Source organism: Saccopteryx leptura, chromosome 11 (genome assembly GCF_036850995.1).
Source record: "Saccopteryx leptura isolate mSacLep1 chromosome 11, mSacLep1_pri_phased_curated, whole genome shotgun sequence".
Taxonomy (NCBI): Eukaryota; Metazoa; Chordata; class Mammalia; order Chiroptera; family Emballonuridae; genus Saccopteryx; species Saccopteryx leptura.
In genome coordinates this window covers 60,385,280-60,391,635 of record NC_089513.1, presented here as the reverse complement: position 1 = coordinate 60,391,635, position 6,356 = coordinate 60,385,280, and positions in this window count along the sequence as shown.

Below are 6,356 nucleotides of genomic sequence, written 5' to 3'. Positions count from 1 at the left end.
TTTTTTTGGTTTTGTTTTTTAATTTTTTTAATTGATTTGAAAGAGAAAAAAGGAGAGAAGAATCGGGGGAGAGGAGAGAGAGAGAGAAGCATCAATTCGTTCCATTTAGTTATTCCATTTTGCTGTACACTCATTGGTTGCTTCTTGCATGTACCCTGATCTGGGATCATAACTTCAACCTTGGTGCGCTGGGATGATGCTATTCACTGAGCAACCAGACCAGGGGCCCAAGCATGAACCTCTACTATAAAATGTATTAAATTCAGTTCCAAATAACTGAACACTCCAAGTGCCCGTAAGTTTTTTTCTAGTATCGAAGTGTACATTTTTAGATCTGCAAAAATCCATCTGTAACCTAGCAAATCTGGAAAGTACGCATACACAAGTGAAACCTGACTTTCTATAATATAAAGTGTAGGATTTATATTAGAAAAGAATTTTGCTCATGAACTAGTATTCTAAGCCAGTTATCTGATTGTCAGAAGACATTATTTATGAACTATAAATTGCTTAAACTCATTCACATTTCTGATTTCATGCTTTCCTAAACAAAATACGTTCGACTACAGTTTGCAATTCAACAATTTTTTTCTTTCACTTTCAAATAATTTCATACTTTCTACTTAAATAGGTAAGTACGGAAATTAAATGATCTTTTTGTAACATGCACTTAACTTTTATACCAATGAAATTAGCATTGTTTTCCAGCTGTTAGTAGTTAAGAAACATTGGCCAAAGCCTATTTAAAATCTTAAAAACAAAATAGTCAAACACATAAACTAGCAGCCATCCAATTTTGAAGAACCTTAACATACTGTTTTATGTCACATATTCTACACTAAAAACAAGTTTAGTTATCATTAAATGTGGGTATTAAATGTAATATTTTATTCTGAGATTTAGTTGGCATAGTCATTGTAATTACATTTGATTTGTAAAATTTGTTTGTGAATTAACTGCCTGACACCAGTTTTGATAAAGTCATGGATATTAGAAGGAAGGGAGAGGTTATTAACTGGTAGATAGTTCATGTATATTCTATGAGATGAACAATTTCTTACTCTGACTCTACTGAATTTAGACTTGTACTAATATTCCAAAACAAATGTTTCCTAGTGTTTTTGATGGTAGCTAATCTGAACAAAACTTGAGTTTTCACTACCTTTATGATTTTATGCTATGTTTTATACATGATTTAATATTTCATGGCCTGAAATTACAGGATTTTGGACTTGATAGGAATCAGGTCTTCTAGTCCATTTACAGAGAAGTCAAGTTTCCTGTCAGTAGCAGATTAGTTCTAAAACTAAGTTCTGACTTTGAGTTTACTTTTTTTTTCTTTCTTTGATTGTGTGCACAAATGTGAGTTTTTCTCTGTGGGCATGGCATTGGGTACGATCGTCCAATGTATGGTATGGGAAAATATTTGTGCCATAGTGCTATCTCTTCCATTAAATAAAAGGTGGGGGGAGGACAGGGGTGTTGCTCACTCCTCAAGCCGCCATTCTAATCCAGTTTTCCCTTTCTCATATTAGTGGTGCTGCCCAAGATATAGGAATATGGGAAGCATTTGTCTTTTATCGTAACTCTCACATAACTCCAAAAAAATACAATAATATGTAGGGTATCAAGTCATTGATAGATGAGGCCAGAATTTCTTTTTAGGGAGGATGACCTAGGAAAGCCAAAGCCCTGAGAGGCCGTGAGCTGCCTGGGGTTCCTTGTGGAATGTCAATCACATGAAGAGATGTGGAGTTCTACCTTTTGTTTGGGTGAAGATTCAGTAAGTGACTGCAGTACTTGGACAGTGCCTACTAATAAACATTCAGGAAATATTTGAGTCATTCAGTCTGTATTCTGAGAATTCTGAAATCCACTTATTTACAAATCAGTTGTAACTGGCCAGTTATTTAACTTTTACAAAATTTTTCCTTGCCAAAATGTATGGTGAGGGAATGGGAACCATATTATTAATACAAAAGTAGATAGTTGTCAGAGGTTGCAAAAATCTATTCCATTTCAACATAAGCAAACAGGTTTTTTTATAATTTTAAAATTTTAACAGCTTTATTGAGATCATTTGCATATTATAAAATTAACTAACCTAAAGTCCATAGTTAAGTGGTTTGTACTGTAAACAGGTACGCAACCATCACCAGTTTTTTAAAATACTCCATCACTTCAAAAAGAAACACTATACCCTTTAGCTATTATTTTCCTATCTCACCATTCCCTACCCCCTAACTTCACCGCACCACCCTGCAGGCAACTATAAAACTACTTAAAAAAAAAAAAAAAAATCTCTTCCAAGTGAGAGGAGGGGAGATAGACAGACTTCTGCATGCACCCCAACTAGGATCCACCCAGCAACCCCCATCTGGAGCTGATGCTTTGCTCATCTGGGGCCATGCTCACAACCAAGCTATTTTTAGCACCTCCATGGAGCTATCCTCAGCGACTGGACCAATGCCCTGGAACCAATTGAGCCATGGCTGCAGGAGGGGGGGGGGGGGAGAGAGAGAGAAGGGAGAGGGGGAGGGGTGGAGAAGCAGATGGGTGCTTCCCCTGTGTGCCCTGACCAGAAACTAATCTGCTTTCTAAATAGATTTCCCTATTCTGGAATTCCATCTGAATGGAAGCATATAATAAATGGTATTTGATGTCTGGTTTCTTTCACTTAGCGGAACATCTTTAAGGTTCATCATGCTCTATGTATCATTACTTCATTCCTTTTTGTGGGCAAATATTCCATTGCATGGATATACCATGTGTTTTTATCCATTTGTCAGTCAATAGACATTTTGGTTGTTTCTACCTTTTGGCTATTTGAATAATGCTGATATAAGCATTTGGTGTACAAGATTTTGTGTGAGCCCACATTTTCATTTTCCTTTGGTATGTATCTAGGAGAGAGAATTTGCTGACTCATATGGTAGCTCTATATTCAACATTTTGGTGAGCTGCCAAATAGTTTTCCAAAGCAGTGGAAATCTCACCAGCGCTGTATGAGGGTTCTGATTTCTCCTCACTCTTGCTAACACCTATTATTATGTGACTTTTTTATTCTAGCCATCCCAGTGAGTATGAAAGGTATTGCATTGTTTTAATTTGCATTTCCCTGGTGACTAATTTTTAGCATTTTTTCATGTTCTTATTGGCCATTTGCATATTTTACTTGGAGAAATGTCTATTTAGATCCTTTGCCTACTTTTTAATTGGGTAACTTGTCTTTTTATTATTGAGTTGGAAGAGTTCTTTACGTATTCTGGATACAAGTCTCTTATCAGCTATATGATTGGTAAATATTTCCATCCATTCTGTGGGTTGTTTTCACTTTTTTAAAAATAACTTTTGTATTGATGCACATTCGCATGCACAAGAGAGAAAATAAGAGCAAGAAAGAGAGAAGCATTAACTCACTGTTCAACTTAGTTCCATTTAGTTGTGTACTCATTGGTTGCTTCTCATATGTCCCGTTGATGTGCAAAGACGACACTCTCCACAGAGCCACCCGGCCAGGACTACTTTCATTTTCTTGTTTGTGTCCTTCAAAGTACTAAAGTTTTTTAATTTTGATAAAACCCAATGAATCTACTTTATTCTCTTGTTCTTGGTTTTATTGTCATATTTAAGAATTCATTGCCAAATCCAAGAGTAAGAAGATTTATTTACCCATTTTTTTCTATAAGTTACATAATTTTAGTTTTTACACTTAGGTTTTTGATCCACTTTCATTTAATTTTGTATATATTGTGACTTTATTAGTTTGCATATGAATATAGAGTTGTCCTAGCACCATTTGTTGGAAAGACAATTCTATCCCTCTTGAATGGTCTTAGCACCCTTGTTGAAAATCAGTTTACCATACATAGGTTTATGGGTTTATTTCTGAACTCTTAAATCTATTCCTATTGTGCCAGTCTATTGTAGTATGCCAATACCACACGTTCTCATTATCGCTGCTTTGTAGTAAGTATTGAAATTGGGAAGTATGAGAGTCCTCCAACTTTGTTCTTTTTTTTTTTTAGATTTTATTTATTCATATTTTAGAGAGGAGAAAGAGATAGCAGTGGGGGGGGGGGGGGCAGGAAGCAACAACTCCCATATGTGCCTTGACCAGGCAAGTCCAGGGTTTCAAACCAGCAACCTCAGCATTCCAGGTCAGTGCTTTATCCAATGTGCCACCACAGGTCAGGCCACAACTTTGTTATTTTTCAAGCTTGTTTTGGCTCTTCTGGGTCCTTTGCAATTCCATCTGAATTTTAAAATCAGCTTATTAATCTTTGAAAGAAGTCAGCTAAGATTTCAATAGGGATTGCCTTAAATTTGTGGATTGCTGTAGGGAGTATTGCTATCTTAATGTTAAACATTTCCATTTATGAACATGTTGTTTTCCCCTTTTATTTATTTATTTATTTACATTTTTAAAGATCTTATTGGTTTTATTCAATGATTCATAAATTGGGCAGCATCCCATGTAGCAGATAAAGAGGAGCTTTGAGGAATTGTACAAAATGGAAGATGTTGATAGGCAGAAAGGGGCAGGGCAAGGAAGTTACACTAGCAAAAAGCAGCGTACTTACTGGTTGACTTGTTTAAGATCTCAGTCCTGGCCCTGGCCAGTTCGCTCAGCGGTAGAGCGTCGGCCTGGCGTGCGGGGGACCCGGGTTCGATTCCCGACCAGGGCACATAGGAGAAGCGCCCATTTGCTTCTCCACCCCCTCCCCTCCTTCCTCTCTGTCTCTCTCTTCTCCTCCCGCAGCCAAGGCTCCATTGGAGCAAAGATGGCCCGGGCGCTGGGGATGGCTCTTTGGCCTCTGCCCCAGGCGCTAGAGTGGCTCTGGTCCTGGCAGAGCGACGCCCCGGAGGAGCAGAGCATCGCCCCCTGGTGGGCAGAGCGTGGCCCCTGGTGGGCGTGCCGGGTGGATCCCAGTTGGGCGCATGCGGGAGTCTGTCTGACTGTCTCCCTCCCCCCCCGTTTCCAGCTTCAGAAAAATACAAAAAAAAACAAACAAAAAACCTCAGTCCTGGGAAAGGTTAAAACTGTAAGTAAGTATTAAGTCTTCATTTGGTGATGTGGAACTTAGCATAAGTGATTCCATTTGAGGCCTGTTACCCTGTTTTAACAACCTACAAAGACAATTTCAAGGAGAAATATTTGTATTAAAATAGACTTTACTGGGGGCATAAAGTTAAATATTGTCCCCCCCCCCCCCAGTTTGACAGTCTCTGCCTTTTGACTGGATCAGTAAGTCCATTCACATTTTTTTTTTTAGTCCATTCACATTTAATGATATTGATATAGTTGGATTTACATCTGCCATCTCACTTTGTTTTCTGTATGTTTTATGCCTTTTTTGCTTCTTTATTTCTACTTTACTGCTTTCTTTTGCATCAAATGAATATTTTCTAACAGCATTTTAATTTCTTTTTATTTTTAAGTTTTTTAAATTTTAAATTTTTTAAATTTTTTTATTGATTTTGAGACAGGAAGGAAGAGAGGGAGCAAGACAGAAAGAGGGATGGAGGAGAGTTTGAAGCATAAACTTAGTTGTTTCACTTGAGTTGTTTATTGATTGCTTCTCATATGTGCCTTGACAAGTAGGGGGGCTCAAGCTGAGCCAGTGACCCCTCGCTCAAACCAGCAACTTTGGGCTTCAAGCCAGCGACCTTTGGGCTCAAGCCAATGACATTGGGATCTTGTTGATGATCTCACGCAAAGGTTGGCATCCCATGCTCAAGCTGGCAAGCCTGCGCTCAAACCGGCGGCCTTGGGATTTCAAACCTGGGTCCTCAGCGTCCCCAGGTTGACACTCTATCCACTGCGCCACTACTGGTCATGTTTACATGGTATATTTTTTTCTAAAATATGTATAAGTGAGATTTCAATCATTTGGTACTACTTAATCACTAAAAAATACTAGTTTTTGAGTTGTGAACTGTATAGGGAAAATTTGATGGCAAAATACTTTAAAAAAATTTTTTTTTAAATTTTATTCATTTTAGAGAGGAGAGAGAAAGGGAGAGAGAGAGACAGGGAGAGAGAGAGAGGAGAGAGAGACAGAGAGAGAAGGTGGGGAGGAGCTTGAAGCATCAACTCCCATATGTGCCTTGACCAGGCAAGCCCAGGGTTTTGAACCGGCGACCTCAGCATTTCCAGGTCGACGCTTTATCCACTGCGCCACCACAGGTCAGGCAATGGCAAAATACTTTTGTAATTCACATATCTGACTGCATAACTAGAACTGCAGCAAGCTATCTTACTGGGCCTCATTTGCATCTGTAAAATCAGGATTATAGAGTTGATCTGCCTAGAGTTATGGAGCTGCATTAGATAATGTCTTGCGACCTTTTAA